Source organism: Megascapheus bottae, chromosome 11 (assembly GCF_031878675.1).
Source record: "Megascapheus bottae isolate mThoBot1 chromosome 11, mThoBot2.hap1, whole genome shotgun sequence".
Lineage (NCBI taxonomy): Eukaryota > Metazoa > Chordata > Mammalia > Rodentia > Geomyidae > Megascapheus > Megascapheus bottae.
Window position 1 is genome coordinate 61,763,417 of NC_143519.1, and position 22,783 is coordinate 61,786,199.

The window sequence follows — 22,783 nt, forward strand, 5'->3', positions numbered from 1 at the left end:
ACCCACAGCCAGGAAAGCACACCAGGAGGGACTGTAATTTAAGAACCTGGGATAAACCACTTAGCTTTAAAAACACTCCGTTTAAGGGACTTATTGAGCCATTCTAGCCCATGTGTTCCTGTAAGCCTGAGGTTCAGCAGTCCGAAGCTGAAAAGCAGGCAAGGGTGGATGTGACTAGGACCCAGATCCCAGATAAAGTTACATGGACGCCCTGCATCCTTCTGTCTGGCACGCTGCCCTGCATTAGAGTAGAACAGAAATGGGTAGAGCTCAGACATTTCAGGCCCCTGTATCTGGAGAAGAAAGTTTTACATAGCTCATCTTGGTCTGATGTCCCAGTGACCATTATGTGTGTGTGTGTGTGTGTGTGTGTGTGTGTGTGTGTGTGTGTGTGTGTGTGTGTGTGTGTGTGTGTATTGCCAGTCCTGCCTAGGACTTGAACCCAGGGTATAGGATCTGTCCCTGAGCTTTATTCCTAAAGTCTAACAATCTATCATTTGAGCCACCGATCCACTTCTTGCTGATTAATTGGAGATAAGAGGCTCATATACCTTCTTGCCACGGCTGGCTTCTAACTGTGATGGTCAGATCTCAGCCTCTTGAGTAGTGAAGATTACAGAGGTCACCCACCAGAACCTGGCTTTGTTTGTTTATTTTTAATGAATGGTTATTAACTGCATTGAATTGGAAAGAAAATCGAGCTCTGGACATTCACCTGAAATCTGAAACAGTGTGTATTCCTTAGGGGCAGAAGATTTTCTTATTTGTGTAAGTCTGAGGTATCTAATTCCATGTTTTGCCATAGGAAGAGAAGTACTGGATGAACTCATTTCTGCAGGGAATTTGAAAAGCGAAAGCACCTAGAAATAGGGAATGGAATAAGACACAGGGTGAGAAGAAATAGGGAAATGGAGGTCAAAAGTTGGATTTGTGCTGAGTACTCATGATCTGCACTTGGACTTGTAGCTTTTCAGGAGGCTGAGATCTGATTGTGGTTCAAAACCAGCTTGGGCAGGAAAGTCTATGAGACTCTTATCTATATTAACTACCAAAAAAACTTCAAATGGAGGTATGGCTCAAGTGGTAGAGCACCAGCCTTGGGCAAAAAAGCTAAGGCTTCATGAAAGTGGCACTGTTGCTCAAGTGGTAGAGTGCTAGCTTTGAGCTGAAGATCTCAGGGACAGTGCCCAGGCCTAGAGTTCAAGCCCCACAACTGACCAAAAAAAAAAAAAAAAAAAGCTAAGCAATTAGCCAGGTGCTGGTGGCTTTTCTCTGTCATTCTAGCTACTCAGGAGGCTGAGATCTGGGGATTGTGGTTCAAAATCAGCTTGGACAGGAATGGCCATGAGACTCTTATCTCCAATTAAATACCAAATTCCAGAAATGGGATTGTGGCTTAAAGTGGTAGAACAGTAGACTTGAGCAAAAGAGCTCAGTGACAGTACTTAGGCCCCGAGTTCAAGCTGGGGGACCAACCAAAAAAAAAAAACAAAACCAAAATTAAGGTACAATGCCCAATCCCTGAGTTCAAGCCACTGGAATCACACACACACACACACACACACACACACACACACACACACACACACACACACACAAAGATTGCATGGAAGAGACACACACAAAAGGGTGCATTAGTGCAAAACAAATAAGGCCAGAGTACTGTTGTATCATAGGAAAACTGTAGTTAATAATATGCCCTGGAAATTTGCCTTATTCAGCATTTTTTGTTTTTGTTGTTATTAGTTTTATTTTTGTATTCTGGTACTAGGGATTGAACTCAAGGCCTGGACACTTAGCCTTTAGTTTTCTTGCTCAAGGTTGGTGTTTCACCACTGGAACCACACCTCCACTTTTGCTTTTTGTGGTAATTTGGAGATATGAATCTTGAATACTTTCCTTTGTACTCCTTCCCGAGCTGGCTTTGAACCATGATTCTCAGATCTCAGCTTCCTGGGTCACTAGGATTTTAGATTGGAGCCACTGGCACCCAGTAATGCTTTTAACGTTCTGATAAGATAGTTTTTCTCCATAGTATAGTAAACTGAGGAACTTTAGCAAATAATTTTGGATGATATTTTCTTAAATCTCTGGTTTACCCTCTTCATTTTTTTTTCAAAATATTATTCTCTATCTTTTTGGAGAAAATACTGCCCTACATTAAGAATTCATTTGAGAGCAGAGTTGAAGAAGTGATTTGGGACTGAAAGTGAACTCTAATTCTGATAGAACAATGTTTGTCTATGCATGCGAGTATGTTATTTTGGACTATATTAGGAAAAGAGCTTTTCTCCTGTACTTCAGAGAACACATGCTCATTTTTAGGGAATAGTTAATAATTTATTTTGTTAAAATCCATGGCATAGTGGGATTGTTTGGTCATTCATTAGCAGTTATCAAAGCAAAAATGAAATTCTGCTGCATTGTGAAGTCTGGCCCATTCAATTGGAAAAAATCTTAATGATCAAGAAAGCATGTGTTTTTACTCAGATATGTTTTATGACAGAGCTGTAAAATCTTGTCTCAGATAGACCTACCGCAGACTTGTGTTGTTTTCTAGACATTCACAGAGCTCGCTTCTGAAATGCCTTTGTCTTAAGTCAAAACTCCTGGTAAAAACTACAGGCCTTCATACAGGAATTATTTATGACTCCTTTGTTGCTAACACCAGGGATCTAAAAAAAAAATCACTGGGCAAGTGTAAGTATTCGCTTCAAATTTGGAGAAATTCTAGCAGTTGGGGTGTATGACACCAGCTCAAAGTCAGCCTGTCTGGGTCACTATTGGTGACTGCGTTCAAAGGGCTTTGCTTGGCATAGAAGGAGTTCCAGAAGGATTAAAGGGTGATGCTTTGGCTATCCACGGAGAAAGAGTATTTTCCATCATATTTGAAGGGGAGAAAAAAAGGACTTAATTGGTGTTTTGACCGAGACCCTCCAACACAGAAAAAAAAAATAAAGATGTGCCATGAAAATTATAGAACTCTGCTCTTAGGAGGGAAAATGTTCTATAAACTCTAACCAAGTTAACACAGGACTCTAATAAGAGATTGACATATCATTAGGCTGCACAGAGCAGTGGAAACAAATGTGTGTGTGTTTAATGCCAATACTAGGGCATTAAACTCAGAGCCTTGTGCTTTTACTCAGCTTTTTCACTCAAGGAGGGTCCTCTACCACTTGAGCCATAGTTCCACTTCTGTTTTTTGATGTTTAATTGGCAATAAGAGTCTCTCAGATTTGTCTGTGCAGCTGTCTTTGAACTATGATCCTCAGATTTCAGCCTCTTGAGTAACTGGAATTACAGGTGTGAGACAGCAATATCTGTCTGAAACACACACACACACACACACACACACACACACACACACCTGTGTATTGTTCTTAGTGGCTTTACTGATTACCACACCCACCAGTAGCGTACAGTAGTCTCCCTTTTCTGTAGATGTTTGCCAACATCTGCTACGTTTGTGTGTGTGCATTTTTCATAATAGCCATTATAACTGGGTTGAAGTGATACATGATTGTAGTTTGGGTTTGCATTTTCCTCACATGTGTCTCCTATCTTTTGGCCACTAACATTTCTTCTTATGACAGGTGTCTATTCTGTCTTTAAAATCTCAATTTTCACTAGAAAAAAAACCCACAAAGATAGTTTCTGAACTATACTACCACTGTTCCCTTTCCTCTCACTATATTCCACACACTTCATAATTTTATGCATCTAGAATGGACTTAAACCCTACAATGAATGCCTGCCTCGTGTCAGCCCCAGTCCTGAAGGCTGCTTTGTCATTTATGACAGTCATATAACCTCATTAGCTATCTGTGAGTGCTTGAGAAAAGTGTCTTAGACATTTTCTGAGACATTATGTCTTAGATATTTTGAAATCCCTTCCTAATCCTGGCATACTTAGCAGGTTTGTGTGTGTGTGTGTGTGTGTGTGTGTGTGTGTGTGTGTGTGTGTGTGTCAAGGGGCTTGAACTCTGGGCGTGGGCTCTGTCCCCAAGCTCTTCAGCTCAAGGCTAGTGCTCTACCACTTGAGCTATAACGCCACTTTCAGCTTTCTGGTGGTTAATTGGAAGTAAGAGTCTCATGGACTTTCATGCCTGGGATGGCTTTGAACCATGATTCTCAGATCTCAGCCTCCTGAGTAGCTAGGATTACAAGAGTGAGCCACCAGAGCTTAGCATCAAATACTTTATTTCTTAAGCAGATGAAACCTTAAAGCAAGAGAGAGCTTGAAGGGTACCTTGCTGGGTAGTTTATCTCCTCCAGAGCCCTCTGGAAGCCTTTGAACCAAGGAACAGAAAGCAGACAGAGGTGAACGACAACTCTGAGTTCACATTTACCCAAACCCTAGGAATTAAAAAATTGATTTGATAAAGAGTAATATTATTTAGCTTTGAAAATTTGCATCTACTCAGGGTTAGAGTTGTGTGGTTGGCCTTAAAGATTTTTTGAAGTATATTTAATATAATTAGAAGTCATTTTCACGGATTGGATTGGATGTCGTAATTCTTGCAGATATTTTTAACATTTCTGGGTGAAATAAACAAGACTGTTGGGAAATGGCATATGTACTTCACTAGCTTCCTGTAATGTTTATATCTTACCTAACTATATCATGATGATCAAAATCAGAACATTACCACTGGTGCTTCTTTATTAGTTAGCCAGATTTTATTACACTCCTTTGCTTTCCCTACTAATGTTCATTTTTGTAGATTAAATTGGATGGACTATCTCTTTTATCTGTTTAGCCGTTTCTATAAACAATTGTGGTAAGGGTGATACGCAGAGGAATTAGAGTTATGTAAGTAAGGTAATGAGTACATTTCTTGTTGAGTATTACTACCCCCTCCCCCTTTTTCCCCACTTCCCTCCCCTCACTCCTTTCCCACATCGTGTCTTGTGAATATCACTATTGCATTGGTTCAACCTTTGTGCTTTGTTTGTTATTTCCCTTCTATTCCCCACATCAGATAAATGTACATACAAGACACAGGGTACCAACATCAAAATCAGTGACAACTGAGGATAAATAACTTCACATAGTACATTAAAAACAAAACCAAAAAGGACCCACTCTACCCCAAACCTCTCGTTTCCGTATCTTGGAGTTCATTTTGATTAGCATCATTTTATATGATCATATGTACACAGCTATTGAGCTATTATCCTCCCCTAGGACTAGCCTAGACGTATACTAATTATTACAAATGATTATGGCTTATCAAACCTCCAAGATGTACTGGTCAGTTCTTTTACAGGAAGTCTTCCTCCACCATTAGACTGAAGTTACATGTTTGGAAGAAGGAAATTATTGAAGTGGTGACCCTTCCTTAGTGACGCCTACTGGAAGTAGGTGGGTCTGAGAAACGTGATGACCAGTCATTACTCAGTGAGGTGATGCTTGTGGAGATTTTCTAATGCCAACGTCCTCTTTTCCATTGGTAATTAATTAATGAGCTGGGAAAAGCGCTTTGAGACTATGCAAACCATTTCTCTTTAGATTGTAGTCCTGCCCTTTGGTGGTCCTGTCTTTTGAGTGAAATTATCAAACAATCAGAAGGGCCAGCTGGGAGCTCAAGTCTGTAATCCTATCTACTCAGGAGGCTGAGATCTGAGGATTGCAATTTGAAGCCAACCTGGGGCAGGAAAAGTGCATGAGACTCTTTACCTCCAATTAACCAGCAAAAAGCTGCAAATGGGAGCTGTGTCTCGAGCAGTAGAGTGCTAGTTTTGAGCGCAAAAGCTCAGGGACAGCACCCAGGCCCTGAGTTCAAACCTCGGGATTGTTATGTGCTCATGTGCACATGCCTGTGCCCACATACACACACACAAACAACACACACCAATCAGAAGAAAATACACCTATAGCACATGGGAAATAGTCCTAAATGCAGTATGCATTCAACGCAGATGACTAATGAGAGAATGGCATCTCTGTTAAACTTCAGACAGAAGCAAAATGGAGAGAAATGAAATGTGTTCGCTTCCCACTCCACAGTACTATTTTGGGAAGCTCCTCGATTTCATCAGTCTGCCTATATCCTATGAAAATTAGTCAATCATACAGAAAGGAATGTGTCATGGACTACTGTAAACTTTTATTACTTTTTTTTTTGATTGGGTAACAATGACAGTTGCAGGCTGCGGGTAACACGGAAAAAACATAAAATTTAACATTTCTGTATTTCCAACTCTTGGTCACATGTCAAAAGGATTTGAGAAAGGATTAAGTGAGAAATTTATAGCGTTGAAGAGTCACATTTACAGCAATAATATAAAAGCTCTCAAAAGGGATGAGAAATGGAAAAATTATGATGTCATGTTCTCTAATTCATGACTTCGTTGTTTTTATAAATACTTTTAGTATCTGTAAGCAGTTGTACAAAAAAATTGACAGTCAACAAGGCAGTGTATGAATACAATGCATCTTCATCAATATTACCCCTTTCAACAACCCACCCCTCCTCTCACTTTTCTTAATTTTGTAGGATAGACATCACATTTTTTTTCACTGCATTCTCCCTACTTTCTCCATTCATCTACTCCCCTCCAATAACTTCACCTCATTTCTTGGTGTTTATTTTGTTGAACTCTGGTTTCACGTTTCTAAGGAATTACATAGTTTGAGTTCTCCCCTGAATCAAGTCCTTAAGGTACAGATGTTGCCACTCTGATAAGGTACTTGTATCCACACATGTATGTGTGAATTCAGTATCTAGACAAATAGACTGAACCAATGTTATAAGACTAGTCTGGCCAGGAGCTTGGACTAGTGGTAGAGTACATGCCTAGCATGCTCAAAGACCAGGGTTTGATTCCTCGGTACTACATACATGTTTCATTCTGTATATGATTATTGGCTAGTTTTAATGGACAGTCATATAGAGGGCATATCATCTCTCTATAAAAATATAGTAGTATTGCTGGGTGCAGATGGCTCACACCTATAATTCTCGCTACTCAGAAGGCTGAGATCTGAGGATCTTGGTTCTACGCCAGCCCTAGCAGGAAAATCTGTGAGATCCTTATCTCCATCTAATCACCAAAAAGTAGGAATTGAAGCTGTAGCTCAAGTGGTGAGAGTTATCCTTGAGGCAAAAAAATAAGCAAGAGGATGAAGCCCTGACTTCAAGTCACAGAAATAGTGTGTACACACACACACACTATAGTAGTATTGACACGTTTTATGATAATAGTAATAAATATTTATATAAACATGCATATAAATATTATGTATGTATATAATCATCTATACATGAAAGGTTGTCAACACTCACTGGCCCAGTTTGAAGAATGCATTATTTTTATATAATACTAGGGAAAAATGAATAAAAATAATCATTGATTTCTATATCCCCACTAAAATTGAAAAGAAATAACCAGTACTTCAGGCATGAATAGAGGGTATCTTTAGTCATATTCTGATTTTTTTATTTGTTTAATTTTCCAGTATTATGAACTGAATTCAGGACCTTGAACCATTCCCCTAGCCCTTTTGCTTTCATTTGATTTTCAGAGACAGTCTTACGCTTTTGCCCAGAGTCAGCCTTGAACTTCTGTTTCCCCATCTCCCCACTTGGGAGTAGCTGGGTTTACAGGCTCACACCACCACACCCAGTATCCTTCTGGATTTCTTTTTAAGAGAGCGGAGAGGTCTGGCCGTAGGGCTGCCATTGCTAGGGAAGGGTGAGCAGTCACATGCATTGGAATGTTGACCGAAATTGGGCTGGTTAGCTGTTTGGCAGAGGAATAAAGGAGTGTTTCATTGGCCAAAATAAAGGAGCCACCTCTGGTTTAGAAAACTTCTTGATGAGTCATTATCCTTGTGTGAGGAAGGCAAAGTGGTAGATGACAAGGTTCCCAGGGCCAAAATTAAAGACACAGAGGTGACACAGAGGTTCCTAGAAGTGGGATGGGGTCTAAAAGGAGAGAAATGGGATGAGAGCCTTGCCCCATGCCCTGAAGCTTAAGTTAATAAGAAACTGTGAAGAGATTTCTGCAAAAGGAGTAAATATTTAAAGTTCAATTAGTCATTGCATGTTACAGAAGTGTAGCCCTTCAATTCTGCTTTTTTTTTTTTCCTTCTTCCTTCTTTTGAACTCAGCTCCTGGGTACTGTCTCTGAGCATGTTTGATGCAAGATTGGTGGTGTACTACTTGAGCCACAGCTCCACTTCCAGTTTCTAGGTGACTAATCAGAGAAAAGAGTTTCATGGACTTTTCTGTCTAGGCTAGCTTGATCCTCAGACCTTAGCCTCCTTATAGGCATGGAGCACTGGCATCCCGTTGTTCATTTCTTTTTCGTGTGTGTGTGTGTGTGTGTGTGTGTGTGTGTGTGTGTGCTGGGCCTTGAACTCAGGGTCTCTCTCCTTTGTGCTTATATTTTTTGCTCAACTATAGCATGCTACCTCTCCTTTCTCCCCTCATTTCTTTTCATAAATGGTCTCATTAACATCAACTTCTTTGTCACTATAGGAATGCAATTCAATAAAAGCAGAATTGGTGGGAGCTGCTGGCTCATACCTGTAATCCTAGCAACTCAGGAGCCTGAGATCTGAAGATCTTGGTTTGAAGTCAGCTTGGGCAGAACAGTTTATGAGACTCCTATCTCCAATAAACTACTCAGAAAAAATCTGGGTGGAAGTGGTGCTGCGGCTCAAGTGGTAGAGCACTAGCCTTGAGCAAAAGATGCTTAAGGACAGAGACCTCATTGAGTTCAAGCTCCAGCAACCACAAAACAAAAACAAAACCCCCCCAAAAGAAACAAGTAAAACAACCCCAGAGGAACTTGACAAGCCAATACATGCCTAGCATTGCGACACCCAGGAGATTGAGGATCCTAAGTTCAAGACCAGCCCAGACTACCCAGTGAGACTTTGTTTCTAAACAAAAGAACCACTAAAATAAACTGGGGAAACCCAAGGAGTGGGGATGTCCCCAAATCTGGAAAAAACCTGGAAACAAAGAGACAGAGTTTGGAGCCCATTTAAGCTTAGGATGAGTCCAGTTGACACGTATACACGATAATCAAACTTCAATAAAGCAATTTTCGGCAGACCAGCGGAAGATGGCAGCAGTTCAGTGTGAGTCTTTCTGAGCTCTCGGTAGGACACCAGTAATAGCATCGTAGGGGAAAGTTCATACCCAGAGATCCATCCTAAGTAAGCTTTAGCACCACAGAGATCTCAGTCAGAGAGGAGAAAGGCAGAAAATCGGCCCAAGAAGACAGCGTGGAGCAGCGCCAGCTCTCACAGTCTTTGGAGACAAAGCCTCCCTCCTGAACCTGAGCAGAGGCAGCGCTTCTCAGCAGCACAGACCTTCTGGCTCCCGAAAGAGCCACACAGAGCCTGCGGGAGCCCAGATCCATCACCCGGCCATGGCGCGGACCTGCCAGCTTCACGGAACCAGAAAACCCAGCAATTTGTGAGTACCTCCGTGGACGTTTCCACTTCTGCTCCTGCTCGCTGAACGGCATTGGGAAGGAATCCCTTCCCCCACCAGCCGGAAGCAGCGCCATCTTGACTGCTGGCAAAGACCCGGCCAAACCAATTAGAAATGGTGCTGGCAGCGCCATCATTCAAAAAGGCAAAGGGTTTCCCAGAGGCAGCTTAGCCGGAAGCCCGCCCCTGGCGCTAGCGGAAGTTCCGCCCCCTGGGCGGGGCCGCAGTCCTGGTGAATAAAGCCGCTCTCAGCTTCACCGGCTTTTATTTTTTTCTGCCAAATCAAGCAAACTGATCAGAAAAACCGCAAAGCCAAATTGCAAGAGAAAAGGACTTTTCGAAGTGTTTGGATCCTGAATTTAGTGGAGACACAAGTTTCTTATCCTGTCCCCGCCCCCCCAAAAAACTGAGCAATATTCCCTCTTTTCCCCCTTTTCTTCCTACCTTTTTCATTTGCATTTCTATGTTTTTATCTTTTTTTTTTTTGCCATTTTACCTCCACTTTTTTTTTAATGTTATGATTCTTTCCCCCCCCCCCCCTTTCCTTCTGTCATTGTGTCATTGTGGTCACTCCTAGAAACATAGTGACAGCACTAGATACAGACTGGATGCTGTGGAGCACGTCACATCAGGGAAATGGAAAGGTAAAAGGAGGTCTAACTCATGGCCCAGTTCTCATTCCCTGGTCTTGGAACTGGACCTGACTGAGATGGTGCCTGCTGCCCGGTCAGATGGTGTGGCTGTAGTTTGTGGTTCTGGGATAGGCCCCGAACTTTTCTGCCCTCTCAGACAAAACATGATTCCTATGTTAGCTGAATGGATTCCTCAATAAGAATACCTCCCCCTCCCTGCCCACCTTTGTGCTGATAGGCTCCTGCATTCTATGTTAGCTGAATAGACCTTCTCAATAAATGAGTTCTTGCCTTGACGGGTCTCCCTGATGGGTTTGCTTGTCCTTAAGTGAGGGAGGGCTGGGTGCGGGAGCCCTCTACTTTCTTGGCTCATCCTGGTTGGGGCGTGTTCTTCCTATCCCTCCTGCAGGTCGGAAGGGACTGAGGACTAAAAACCCCAACATTCTGGTGCCCAAGATGGGGCTTGAAAAGAGTGAAAACCATCAGCGAGTCGAGCCAAGCAAGTTACGAGGTAAGGGTCTCCCTGAAAAGATGGGGCAATCTCACACCAAGAATGAGGACCCAGCGCTCAAGGCGTTGAGATTTATGCTAAAAGCCGAGGTTTGGAGATCTTGGATCCCCAGGCTGAGAAGGTCTGGGAGGCCTTAACACCTTAACACGCGCCGCTCCCTGGTTAATGGTGGCCCATCTTTTCAATTCGGCCACCTGGGATCGCATAGAGCGCCTGGTGAGAAGGAGGGAGATCAACTTGGGAAAGGACCCTCCCCTTGGGGTCTACCGGACTTTGTCTGCCCTCAAGGCTTGCTTCTATCCTATCTCTGTTAAGGAGACATCTAGGGACAGTGGAGATGCCCCCAAGGTGGCCTCGAAGGGTGACCCAGCCAGGGAAACCTTTATTGAGGAGTGCTTAGGGTCGTGGCAAGTTAGCCCTCCCGCTGATCAGGAGGAGAAGGGTTTAAAGCCTCACCCTGAGGAAGGATTGCTGGTCCCCTTTGATCCTAGGGCCAGGCCCCTGACCCTACACCAAGTGCTCCTGCCCTGGAACTTGCCGCAGACAATTGGGGGTAAGGAGCGACCCCCACCATATTACCATCCCTCTTCCCGCAAAAATTCTTCTCCATCTCTTGTTAACCCGCCATCCTATAAAATCAGTGGCAACTCCTCCCCTCCATGCATGGCTTTCCCGGTAAATGCTAAGCCTGGGGGCAATATAGTTGCCACTAAGGATGTAGGCACTCAAGCCCACCAGTCACAGACACTGGTTGCGGCCCTACAAGCCCAAATGGCTTCACTTGCCGAGGCACTTACTACCACCCTTACCTCTTTCAGTGGAGCTGGAAGAGGAGTAATTACTCAGCTAGGTGAGCCCCTTCAATGGATACATGTGTCAGTAGGAGGAGCTCCTAGAGTTTATTCACAACTTAACCAATTGGCTGACCTAGTAATTAAGGGTAGAAATATTTCCCTGAGGCATTAGTGTCAAGATCCCAATGTGCTGGTAATCCCCTACCAGTTGTCAGCCTTCAAGTGGGTCAGAAGAAACCATGGTCAGGTTGCCACTGACTTGGAGGGTTTCATGGGAAAGGTGGATTGCCATTACGGTATCTCGAGATGGGTGTTGTCATTCTCAAGGTTACAATGGATGCCCCCCATACTATTTTCCACTAGGCCCCTCCCTGGAGCAGCAAATGTGTTCACAGTGGGGGAAAGGTGGGATCTGCCATGGTGATATGTCCTGCCTCCCGCCCTACCAAAGAAAGGAAAGGCACCCACTATTTTGAGCCAGTCACAGGATCTGCACAGTTTAAGGAGCTGTATGCAGTTGCCTTGGCCATAACCCATGTTCATGAGTCAATGGACTTGGTTTCTGAGAGCCTATATGTAGTCAATTTGCTACCAACCTTAGTGTCAGTCTATATAAAATTGGACAAAAACACAATTACTCCCTTAATGATTCAAGTCAGATCCCTGTTTAAAAAAATGAGCTAATCCCCCCCCCCTTTTTTTTACAGCATCTCAGGGACACCAGGATTTGTCTGGGAGGCTGACGTGAGGGAACCAAATGGCTGATCAATTGGCAACCAATGGGATTATTACAGCTACTGCTCAGCCTCAGGAGGACCTTCAGTTAGCTCATGGGTTACATGAACTGACTCACTTAAATTGGAGAGGGTTACATCAGAGATTGCCCCTGGTCCCTATAAAAGACTTAAAAAAGATCATGAGCACATGTAAATTGTCCATTTTTATAAGTCCCACCTCTACAATCCCCAGGGGTCAATCCCCAGGGCCTCAAACCTAACATTATCTGGCAGACTGATGTAACCCACTAGGCACCCTTTGGAAAATTGAAATACGTATTTATGTCTATAGATACTCATTCACACGCTTGTTGGGCTACTGCACATTCTGGCAAAAGAGCCCGACATGCTGAAAGCCATTTTTTACAACGTTTTGCTATCTTGGGTTTACTCCTACAGTTTAAAATGGATAATGGGCCTGTTTTATGAGAAAATCATTACAATTTTTTTCAGACTTGGAATACCACATAATCCCAGGGGACAAGCTATAATTGAGAGACACAATAAAACCTTAAAATATCAACTAATAGGGCCGGGAATTTGGCCTAGTGATAGAGTGCCTGCCTAGCATGCATGAAGACCCAGGTTCGATTCCTTGGTACCACATACATAGAAAAAGGCTGGAAGTGGTGTGGCTCAAGTGGCAGAGTGCTAACCTTGAGAAAAGCCCAAGAACAGTGCTCAGGCCCTGAGCTCAAGCCCAGGACTGGCAAAAAAAAAAATCAACTAATTAAAAGGTGAAGGCAACCCCCATAATCAATTGAGGACAGCCATGCTTACACTAAACATTTTAAATTTTTCTAAGGATCAGCCTCTGACTGCCTTTCAGAGACATTGGTCTAATCAGACACCTTATTTAAAGGTTGAAGTCCACTGGATCATGGAGAGGCCCTGATCCCCTCATTAGTGTGGGGAGAGGATTTGGATGTGTCTTCCCGGTGGGAGAACCAAACTCAATTTGGGTACCTGCTAGAGAAAATAATTACCCAAGAGCACCCCCTCTTGGGGTATGATTTTCCTTCTCCCTCTTGTTCACAGGAATGAGGAGACCATACTGAACACTCTGTCTACTGGTGGTTGGATTCCTCATAGTCGCCTGCCTTCTCTTCATCCTGGGCATCATTATCCATGCTGCCCACAAAGACATTCAATGATTCCCTTCTCCCTTTCATGGGCCCCTTGGTTCCTTGTATTCACATTCAGACCTTGTGTGATCAATAAGCTCCTTCAGTTTCTTAGCCATCAGGTTCATGTTAAAACTGTTCAGCTAATGGTGGTCCAACAACAATATGCTGTGCTACGAGATGCAGACTGGGAACTCTGTGAGGTTGGCCCTGGCCCTTACCAGGATGTACAGATGTAGACCAGAGTATAGAAGGATTTCCTTTGTGGACGCTGGTTGTCTTCCCTACTTAAAATCTCCATTTGGGTCTGCCAACCCTACAGGTGAATTGCCTGAAGAGCTAGAGTGGTAGTCAATGACGGGTAAGATCCCCAGAGGGGGACAACCTCAGACAGGCACACTCTCGAGTAAGGCAGACACCTGCTAATGAAACAAAAAAGGGGGAGATGTGGAGCACATCACATCAGGGAAATGGAAACCTATGCTGTAAAAGGAGGCCTAACTCATGGCCCAGTTCTCATTCCCTGGTCTTGGGACCGCACGCTTCCTGGTTGGAAGGCGTGGCTGTGGTTTGTGATGTAAACTAAGGCCACCTCTGAGATAGGACCCGAACCCTTCCACCCTTTTGGACAAAATATGATTCCTATGTTAGCTGAATGGACTTCCTCAATGAGAGTACCTCTGCCTCCCTGCCCACCTTTGTGCTGATATGCTCCTGCATCCTATGTTAGCTGAATGGACTTTCTCAATAAATGAGTTCCTGCCTTGACGGGTCTCCCTGACGTGTCTGATTGTCCTCCAGTGAGGGAGGGCTGGGTGCGGGTGGTCAGTCGTCCCTCTCCTTTCTTGGCTCATTCTGGTTGGGGCGTGTTCTCTCTATCCCTCCTGTGGGTTGGGAGGGACTGAGGACTAAAAACCCTGACAGACACAAATGATATTTTTATGATACAGTCACCTACTTTTTACTCTCTGTATTCTTAGCCCTAGTATTTCTTGTCTAAGAACTCACAATTGCGTGGGATCTCTTCCCACCTTTTTTTCTTTTTCTTTTTTTTTGTTTGTCTGTTTTTACTGTTTAAAATTTTTTAACATTGAACTCTCCTAATATACCTTCCTCTTTTCTTTATATATTCTTGTTATTACTCTTATTTCCATAAGTTTTATCTTATTTTTTCTAAATTTTGTACTCAACTATTTTCCCTTTCTACCACCATAGGTCAGTTATCCTTATGCTATCCCTTTTCTTTATGACTATATTAATCTTACACTTCTATATTACTCTTTTCTTACCTCCTCTCTTGTCTTTCATACTATTTCTTTATTTCTGGTCCTCTGCTCATCCTTCAACTTTTATAATGCATGGATGTACAGTTGATGATTGTTGAGTAATACTGTATATCTAGAAGTTCAATTATATTATGTAGGTCTAGAGGGATTTAAATACAATAGAGATTGAATTGAGGTTTTTTTTTGTCATAAAACAGTGAATGGTGATGGTATTAGATTTGTCTGTAAGTGCACAAAAAAGAGAGTGATAATACCAATCTAAAACTGTGAACATCTATTTTCTGGCCAGCAAAAGAGCTCTAGATTGGTTATATCTTAAAAATTATAGTCTTGTGCAGTATTAATCTTGCTCCTGTTTTCAAATGGGCAGAACAAGCAACTCAAGAAAAATGGCGAATAGCATCTCCCACCCAGTATGAACAGACAATGGAGCAGTCAATGGCAAGATGAGAGGAGGGTCCTCTAAATGCTATCCAAATGCAATTGATAAACATGATTAATGAAAAGTTTGAAAACATACAGAGAGAGATAGGTGAGGAAGCCATATCTAATTGAGCTGAAACCATAAAGAAGGTGATACGTGAACATGAAGAAGCCATGAAGGAGGCCATAATGAAGGCTTTACAAAGAAAAATGGATGAATTCATAGAATCCACAAACAAAAAGCTGACTGAACTCCAACAAATGTCCAATGACAATAAAGCTGCTGAGCTAAACACTCAAATGGAAATCAAGGAGTTAAAGAAGTCCATACAGGATCTAAAACAAGAGATGCAAGGCATCAAAAATGAGCAATCGGAAGGAAGGAAGAGCAAGAATAAAGAAAGTATTGATAGCAGGTTAGACAATGCAGAAGAAAGAATCTCTGGGGTTGAAGATAACCTAGTTGTTATAGAGAAAGAACAGAAAATGAGTCAAACCAAATCTAGGAAATATGAGAGAATGCTTCAGGAGGTCCAAGATACAATTAAGATACCTAATTTTAAGGCTAATTGGTATTGAAGAAGGTCTGAAGAAAGAGGTCAATGGTATTGGAAATACACTTCAGAGAATCATCTCAGAGAACTTCCCAAATATCCAGAAGGGCAGACCCATCCAGATACAAGAAGCTTTTAGAACTCCAAACAGACCTGACCAGAAAAGGACATCCTACCGCCACATTATAATCTAGATCAATAGAGACCAAAGAAAGGATCCTAAAAGCAGCCAGGGAGAAGAGAGCAATGATCTACAATCTATTTTAGATTTGAGGCCTTTGTCCTTTGTATGGTTAATGAAGATCTTCTCCCATTCTGTAGGCTTCCTAATTAATTTACTAGCTATACAGAAGCTCTGCAGTTTAATACAGTCCCACTTATCCAGCCTTTCTCTGATTTGTTGTGTTTCTTGGTCCTTATTGAGAACGTTTTGACCTCTGCCAAGGAGTCCTAGTGTATCTCCTATTCCTTCTTGGAAAGTTTTCAGTGTATTTGCTTTTACCTCGAGGTTTTTGATCCATTTGGAGTTAATTCTAGAGCAGGGTGACAAAGAAGGATCCAACTTTAGTTTTCTGTAGGTGCTTAACCAGTTTGCCAGCACCCCTTGTTGAAGAGGCTATGATAGCTTATTTCTTTGTGTGGTTATCTTACTCACTGATACAGATTCATGGGCCAGCCTGACCCTGCACTCGGCTCTCAACATCCATACAGCAAAAACAATTCTTAGCAGAAAGAACAGCACAGGAGGAATTTCAACAACAAACTTTAGACTGTATTACAGAGCTATAGTGACCAAAACAGCTTGGTACTGGCACAAGAACAGGCCTGAAGACCAATGGAATAGAACTAAGGACCCAGATATTAGACCACAGACCTATGGCCACCTAATCTTTGATAAGGGATCCAAAAAAATAGAATGGAAGAAAGACAGCCTCTTCAAAGGAAAAGGCCTCATATCTAAAATACATCAACAGCTCAAAATTTGACTCACTCCAAAACTAATCTCCAAAGAAACAACCATCCAATTACAAGATGGGCCAAAGACTTAAAGAGAGTCTTCTCTGAAGAAGAATTAAGAATGGCCTATAGACACATGAAGAAATGCTCAACATCATTGGCCATAAAAGAAATGCAAATCAAAACAACTCTAAGATTCCACCTCACTCCAGTTAGAATGGCCACGATCAAGAAAACTAATAACAACAGATGCTGGAGGGGATGTGGCCAGGAGGGATCACTACTATACTGTTGGTGGGAGTGCAAACTTGTCCAACCACTATGGAAAACAGTATGGCAGTTCCTGAAAAGACTAAACATAGAGCTCCCTTATGACCCAGCTATCCCACTACTTGGCATTTACCCAGTTGTGCAGAAACAAGGACATACTAAATCCACTAGCACAGTGATGTTCATTGCAGCACTATTTACTATAGCAAGGATATGGAACCAACCCAGATGTCCCTCAGTTGATGAGTGGATCAACAAGATGTGGTATTTGTACACAATGGAATTCTATGCTGCTGTCAGAAAGAACGACATCACCCCATTTGTAAGGAAATGGAAAGACTTAGAAAAAAATCATATTAAGTGAAGTAAGCCAGACTCAAAGGAACATAGGCCCAATAGTCTCCCTCATTTGTCATAATCAGTAGAAACCTTGGGCTCTCCTAGCAGAGATTTAGAATGGAACAAAATCTAGAGACATTAGGCCAAATAGTATGACACTAAATGTAAGGACCTCCAGGATATAGAAACAAAAGCCATATAACTAGTGATTGTTGTCCTTAATGTACTATGTTATCTCTCATCTCTTTTACCATCCATGGGTTATCTCATAAAAATATATGGAAAAATAAAGCAACTTTCCTTTGAGATCTAGAACATGATGAAATTAACATATGAATGCTTTGACATTCTTTGACATTCCTCACCTCTTCAAATAGCTCCCATTCTGGTACTTTGAAATTTCCCAGTCCATTCCAGCATATATGAAAAATGTCAGCTCCAAAATGGAGTTGTCCATGTCCAGTTCTGTTAGCATGGAGTACAGGAAGGCCAAGACTGCAGGCACGGCTGTGTGACTGGCTGAATGCCAGAAACTATCACAGGACACTTTGCCAAGTCATCATGTATTGACTGTGGCACACCAAGTATGTCTGGGCATGTGGGTGAGACACTGTCCTGCAAAATCAGTGCTTAAAATTACCTGTTGTGACTTTTTTTTTGGGGGGGGGGTGGTCATGCAGCTTGAACTCTGGGCCTGGGCATTGTCCCTGAGCTCTTCAGTTCAAAGCTACTATCCTAGCCCTTGAGCCACAGTGCCATTTCTTATTTTCTAATGGGTTAATTGGAGATAAGAGACTCACGGACTTTAGTGCCCAGGCTGGCTTTGAACTGCAATCCTCAGATCTCAGTCTTCTGAGTAGCTAGGAGTACAGGTGTGTACCACTGTGCTCGTCTCTGTTGTGACTTTAGATGTGTGTACCTAGTCATTGCCAACCTCTCTCACTGAGCCTGCCAGATCTCACCTAATGCAAGTGTGTGTGTGTGTGTGTGTGTGTGTATGCTATCCTTTGGCTTTGTTGATCAAGTTGATATTCTACAACTTGGACCCCACCTTCACTTCTAGCATTTCCTGGTTAATTGGAATAAAGGTTTTATAGACTTTCCTGCCAAGCCTAGCTTCTAACTGCAGTCCTCAGATCTTAGCTTCCTGAGGAGCTGGTATTATAGGAATGAGCAATGAGCAAACAGTACCAGCCATATAGCACCTCTTACCCCAATAAAACTACAACCTTGATCAAGACCTACATAAGTGTGTCCTAGATTGCAGTTGTTCACAAAGAAAATGCCCTTGTCATGGAGATTCCTCTCAACGTCCTTTTTGATGACTTAAGACATATGGAAGAAGAAAGACTGGCAGGAAATCTAGAACTGAAAAGCAATACTTGAAAGACTTCTTCAACATGGAAGCAACAGGGCTAAAGGAGTATCCAGACTCCTAGAAAATTAAAATAGGAAGAGAACCCAAAGTCATAGTTCACTTGGTTAAAAGTATTTCTGCAAAATAGAAACCAAAGGCAGTAATGGGACATGCGAATTTTTCTCAGGCAGAGTTATTAGTCGTTTCTAAGGCTCCAGGTTGACTCCATTCATCATCAGTGGAAATACATTTTACTTACTTAGTAAATGTGAATATTACTGGGGGATTTTTTTCCCTTGCTGGACCCTACAATAGGCGTTGGGTATGCACCTGACTTTGCAGGCCTTTACACTGAGTGGTGACAGCATGTGGGAGAGCAGTGTAACCACGGAAGCTGGTTGCCACCATGGAGAGAGAATAAACACCCATCACTCCTGACTCCATGAGCTCCGGTCTCTTAATTTTAAGACCCAGGTTCCACATATTGAGAAAAGAAGAGCTCACAAGAGCTCTGTGATTGATTGGATCCAACAAAACGGGAAGAGGGTCAAAACACAAGTGACTGGTTTATTTGGTCGTTGAGTTTTAAAATAAGGCTATAGGTGGCTTTTTTTTCATGATAAACACGATACTATCTACTATGATGTGATAGGCCTGAACATCCACACTTATAGATGATGGTGAAGATGGTGATGATGGTGATTGTAATTGTAATAATGGTGGTCATGAGTGAAGGATTGTCTCCTGCCTCATTCCCCAGGGTCAAGCAAAGCCCCATGTGTGTTCCCATGCTTGTTCCCAGGAAGGTCATTCTGACTTTGGCCTCTAGGAGACAATAGCCCCTCACCAAAGATGGAATGTTCCACTCTGGGCCTGGCCAAGCACACTGCCCTTGGTCCCAAAGCAACCACGGGCCATTCCCCCTCCCCCCTCCCATTTTCTACTTCCTTGGGAAGACCTGTCTAGCCCAGCTCCAAATCCAGTCCCTCACACAACCTCCAAACCGGCGAGAAGGTACTAGGATGTTGAAGACTGAGTCTGCCCCATTCCTTTTCCATTCTCCTCGGTTTTCCTAACAATGATAATGACGATGGTGGTGGAGGTGATGGATTGTGGAGTTTCATACATCAGGATTAGGTGACCCAAGGAAGAGTTTTGAAAAAAAAAAAAGTGACATACCCAAACAAGATTTTTGAAGTCCAATTTCAGTAAGAAGTTATCAACTCATATTCAAAGTATGTGGGCATCTAGAAGGAACTCTCAATATGCAAAGTGACAAAATGCGACAAGAATATTACAGATGGAGTCTTCTCCTCCATAGATGAGGTACTAACTCACGGAAAACTATATTTCATCACGGATGGCAAGGATTAAGGAAAACAACATCAAATAGAATTAAACTATAGGGAATTTCCACATTGTCAAGTTCAAGCATTGGCTTGCTCCTTTCTTCCTTTTTTGCCTCCTTCCCTTCTTCCCTCCCTTTTTCCTTCCCTCTCTCTGCTCCTTCCTCCCTCTCTCCCGCCCTCTCTTCCTTCCTTTTTCCCTACTTCCCTTTATCCCTTGATTTCTCTCACCCTCCCTCCCTTCCTCCTTCTGTTCCTCCCTTCTTTTCTTCTTTCTTTTTTTCCTGCCTAAATTTACTTGCACATTCAACCACAGGTTGTCTGCTCTGCTTCAGTAAGTGATTATGAAAGATACAGTGTAAAGCATGAACAGAAATCCTAGGCAAAAGTGATCACATCTTGGGTAAATATTGATATATTTAAATATTTATAATGCAAAATGAAAAAAATCTCTATAAGTCACTTATGATAGTTTGACAAGTACAAATACCTGGAGATTGGAAAATATTCCAACAGAAAGGTAGTAGTTGTGGAATAAATAGTTCAGCCAACTTGTAGAAATCTGTGCAGCTGTAATAACCATTATTCAATGCTCTCATGTTTCATTAACCTATATGATGCTTTAAACACTGGGCTATGTTCTAACAAAGATCAAGAGAGAAATAAGCAAAGAGTAGAAACTGAATTTTGTGTTCTAGTAAGTGATATCCAGGAAATAACCAGGGTGTTTTAGAGAATGAAGATGGTAAAAACAAAATAGACAATTACTGGTGGCTTTCCTCAAGAATGTGGCATGGAGGAAGAGTGGAATCAAAGCTTCACTGGTGGAAAACAGAAAGTGGCTTTTTATTTAAGTTGATGTAGACACACACATATCTATCCTATTATTTTAGCTATGGATCAAGAAACAAAGCAATATTATTGCATCTGCATCTGTTCTAGGTACCAAGGAAATGCTTGGTTGCATTACTCCTGAAATAATGCAGCCGTGTGTGTGTGTGTGTGTGTGTGTGTGTGTGTGTGTGTGTGTGTATTTTAATGAAGTAGATAAATGAACCTGTTAAAGTTATATTGTAAGTTGTAAATCGAGAATTCACACTGGATAAATTAGCTATAGCTATGCTATAGCTGCCTACAAATTGGGCAGGATTATGAATGCAATTCTATTTATTAGGAAAGAAGGAGTATAGGCTCTACTGTTAATATCCAGTGCTGTCATGATATTTTGACATGATATTTTGTGTTAACCATAGTCTCATTAACTAAAGAGAAGAGAACTACTAAAGGTGTCCTTCCTTTCACCACGAACATCTGATTTTTCTTTTCTTTCATCTCCCTTCCCCTCTCCTCCTTTCCTATCTTCTTTCTTCCTCTCCTTTTCTTCTCCTCCTTTTCTTCTCCTTCCCTTCTCTCCCCTCCTCTTTCCTCTACACTTCTCTCTGCTCTCCTCCTATCCTTTCCTCCCATCTCCTTTCCTTTCTTCTCAGTCCCCCGTCCTAGCTTCCAAAGTGTTGGGATTATAGGCACGAATCACTAATCCCCTCCTTTGAAAAAAGTGTTTAATTTCATACGGAAGTTATAATTATTATTACTATCTTTAAATAGTGTACAAGGACGAGGCCATTTAGCAAAACAGTTTATAAATATATATATATATAATGCATCTTAATGTTACCCTTTCAACGTCCTCACCCATATCTCCAATACCCACCCCTTATACAAGAGTGTTGTTGTTAAGTATTTAATTTCATCAAGGTATTCAAAAAGAAGTGTTACAATTACTTATGAAACATAATTGTCCCTTGTCCATTGTCTTAATTTGATTTCTGTTCATTCTTACCTTGTCATTGTTTTTTACTGCCTTTTATCTTTGTTTCCAAATAAAATATTTGACAGCTATCAGGTTAGGAATCAAACTCTTACATAATCTCTTTGAGATATATATTCATTTAGTCTTTTTATTTATTTATTTTTTTCATTTAGTCTTTTATCTTCGGCTCTCCCAATCCCTTGCCACATTTTTTTTTCTTTGTGCCAGTAGTGGGGCTTGAACTCAGTGCCTAGGAGTTATGCCTTAGCTTTTTGTTGTTGTTGTTTTTGCTCAAAGCTTGAGCTCTACCATTTGAACCGCAGCACCACTTTCCTTTTTTTTTTTTTGGTGGCTAATTGGAGATAAGACTCTTATAGACTTTCTTTCCTGAGCTGGCTTTGTACTGTGATCCTCAGATCTCAGCCTCTTGAGTATCTAGTATTACAGGTATGAGCCACCAGTGCCCAGCTGACAACTTAAAAAACTAAAATAAAAATATTTGTTGTGTTGCTACTGATGCTTGAACTCAGAGCCTGGGCGCTGTCCCTCATTCAAGGCTGGTGTGTGCTGTCAGTTGAGTCTCAACTTCACTTCTGACTGTTTTGCTAGTTAACTGAAGATAAGAGTCTTATTGACTTTGTGGCCCAATCTGGCTTCAATCTTTGATCCTTAGAATTTAGCCTTTTAAGTAGCTAGGATTATAGGCATCAACCACTGGTGCTCAGCTTAAATAACTTTTATTGGAGTTTCTGGTTAGAATTGTTCTGCATTACTGCTTGTTCTCATTAATTAATATGTTATGAAGCCTGATAAGTTCACTTTATCACAAGTCTACACACGTAGGAGAACTCCATATTATATGTGCTTCAGTACTAACTGTATTTTTACATTTGTGTAGGGGGTCTTGGAATTGGTATATCCCCTACAAGCAAGGGAAAATTAGATTAGGAAAGTAGTCATATAAGATGGGTGTTGGTGGATCACGCCTGTAATCCTAGCTACTCAGGGGGGTGAGATCTGAGGATCATGGATTGAAGCCAACCCAGCCCGAAAAGTCTTTGAGACTCTTATCTCCAACTAATCCAGAAAACCAGAAGTGGAGCTGTGGCTCAGAGTGGTAGAGCTAGAGTGCTAGTTTTGAACCAAAGAG

At 41.9% G+C, this 22,783-nt stretch overlaps 1 long non-coding RNA gene across 1 annotated transcript; it reads left to right on the forward strand.

The window, feature by feature from the left end:
• Positions 1 to 11,087: 11,087 nt before the first annotated feature.
• On the forward strand, positions 11,088 to 12,305 carry LOC150057255 (uncharacterized). The gene is made up of 2 exons (XR_016537077.1): positions 11,088 to 11,150; positions 12,099 to 12,305. It is a non-coding gene; the product is annotated as an uncharacterized LOC150057255 (long non-coding RNA).
• Positions 12,306 to 22,783: the final 10,478 nt, after the last annotated feature.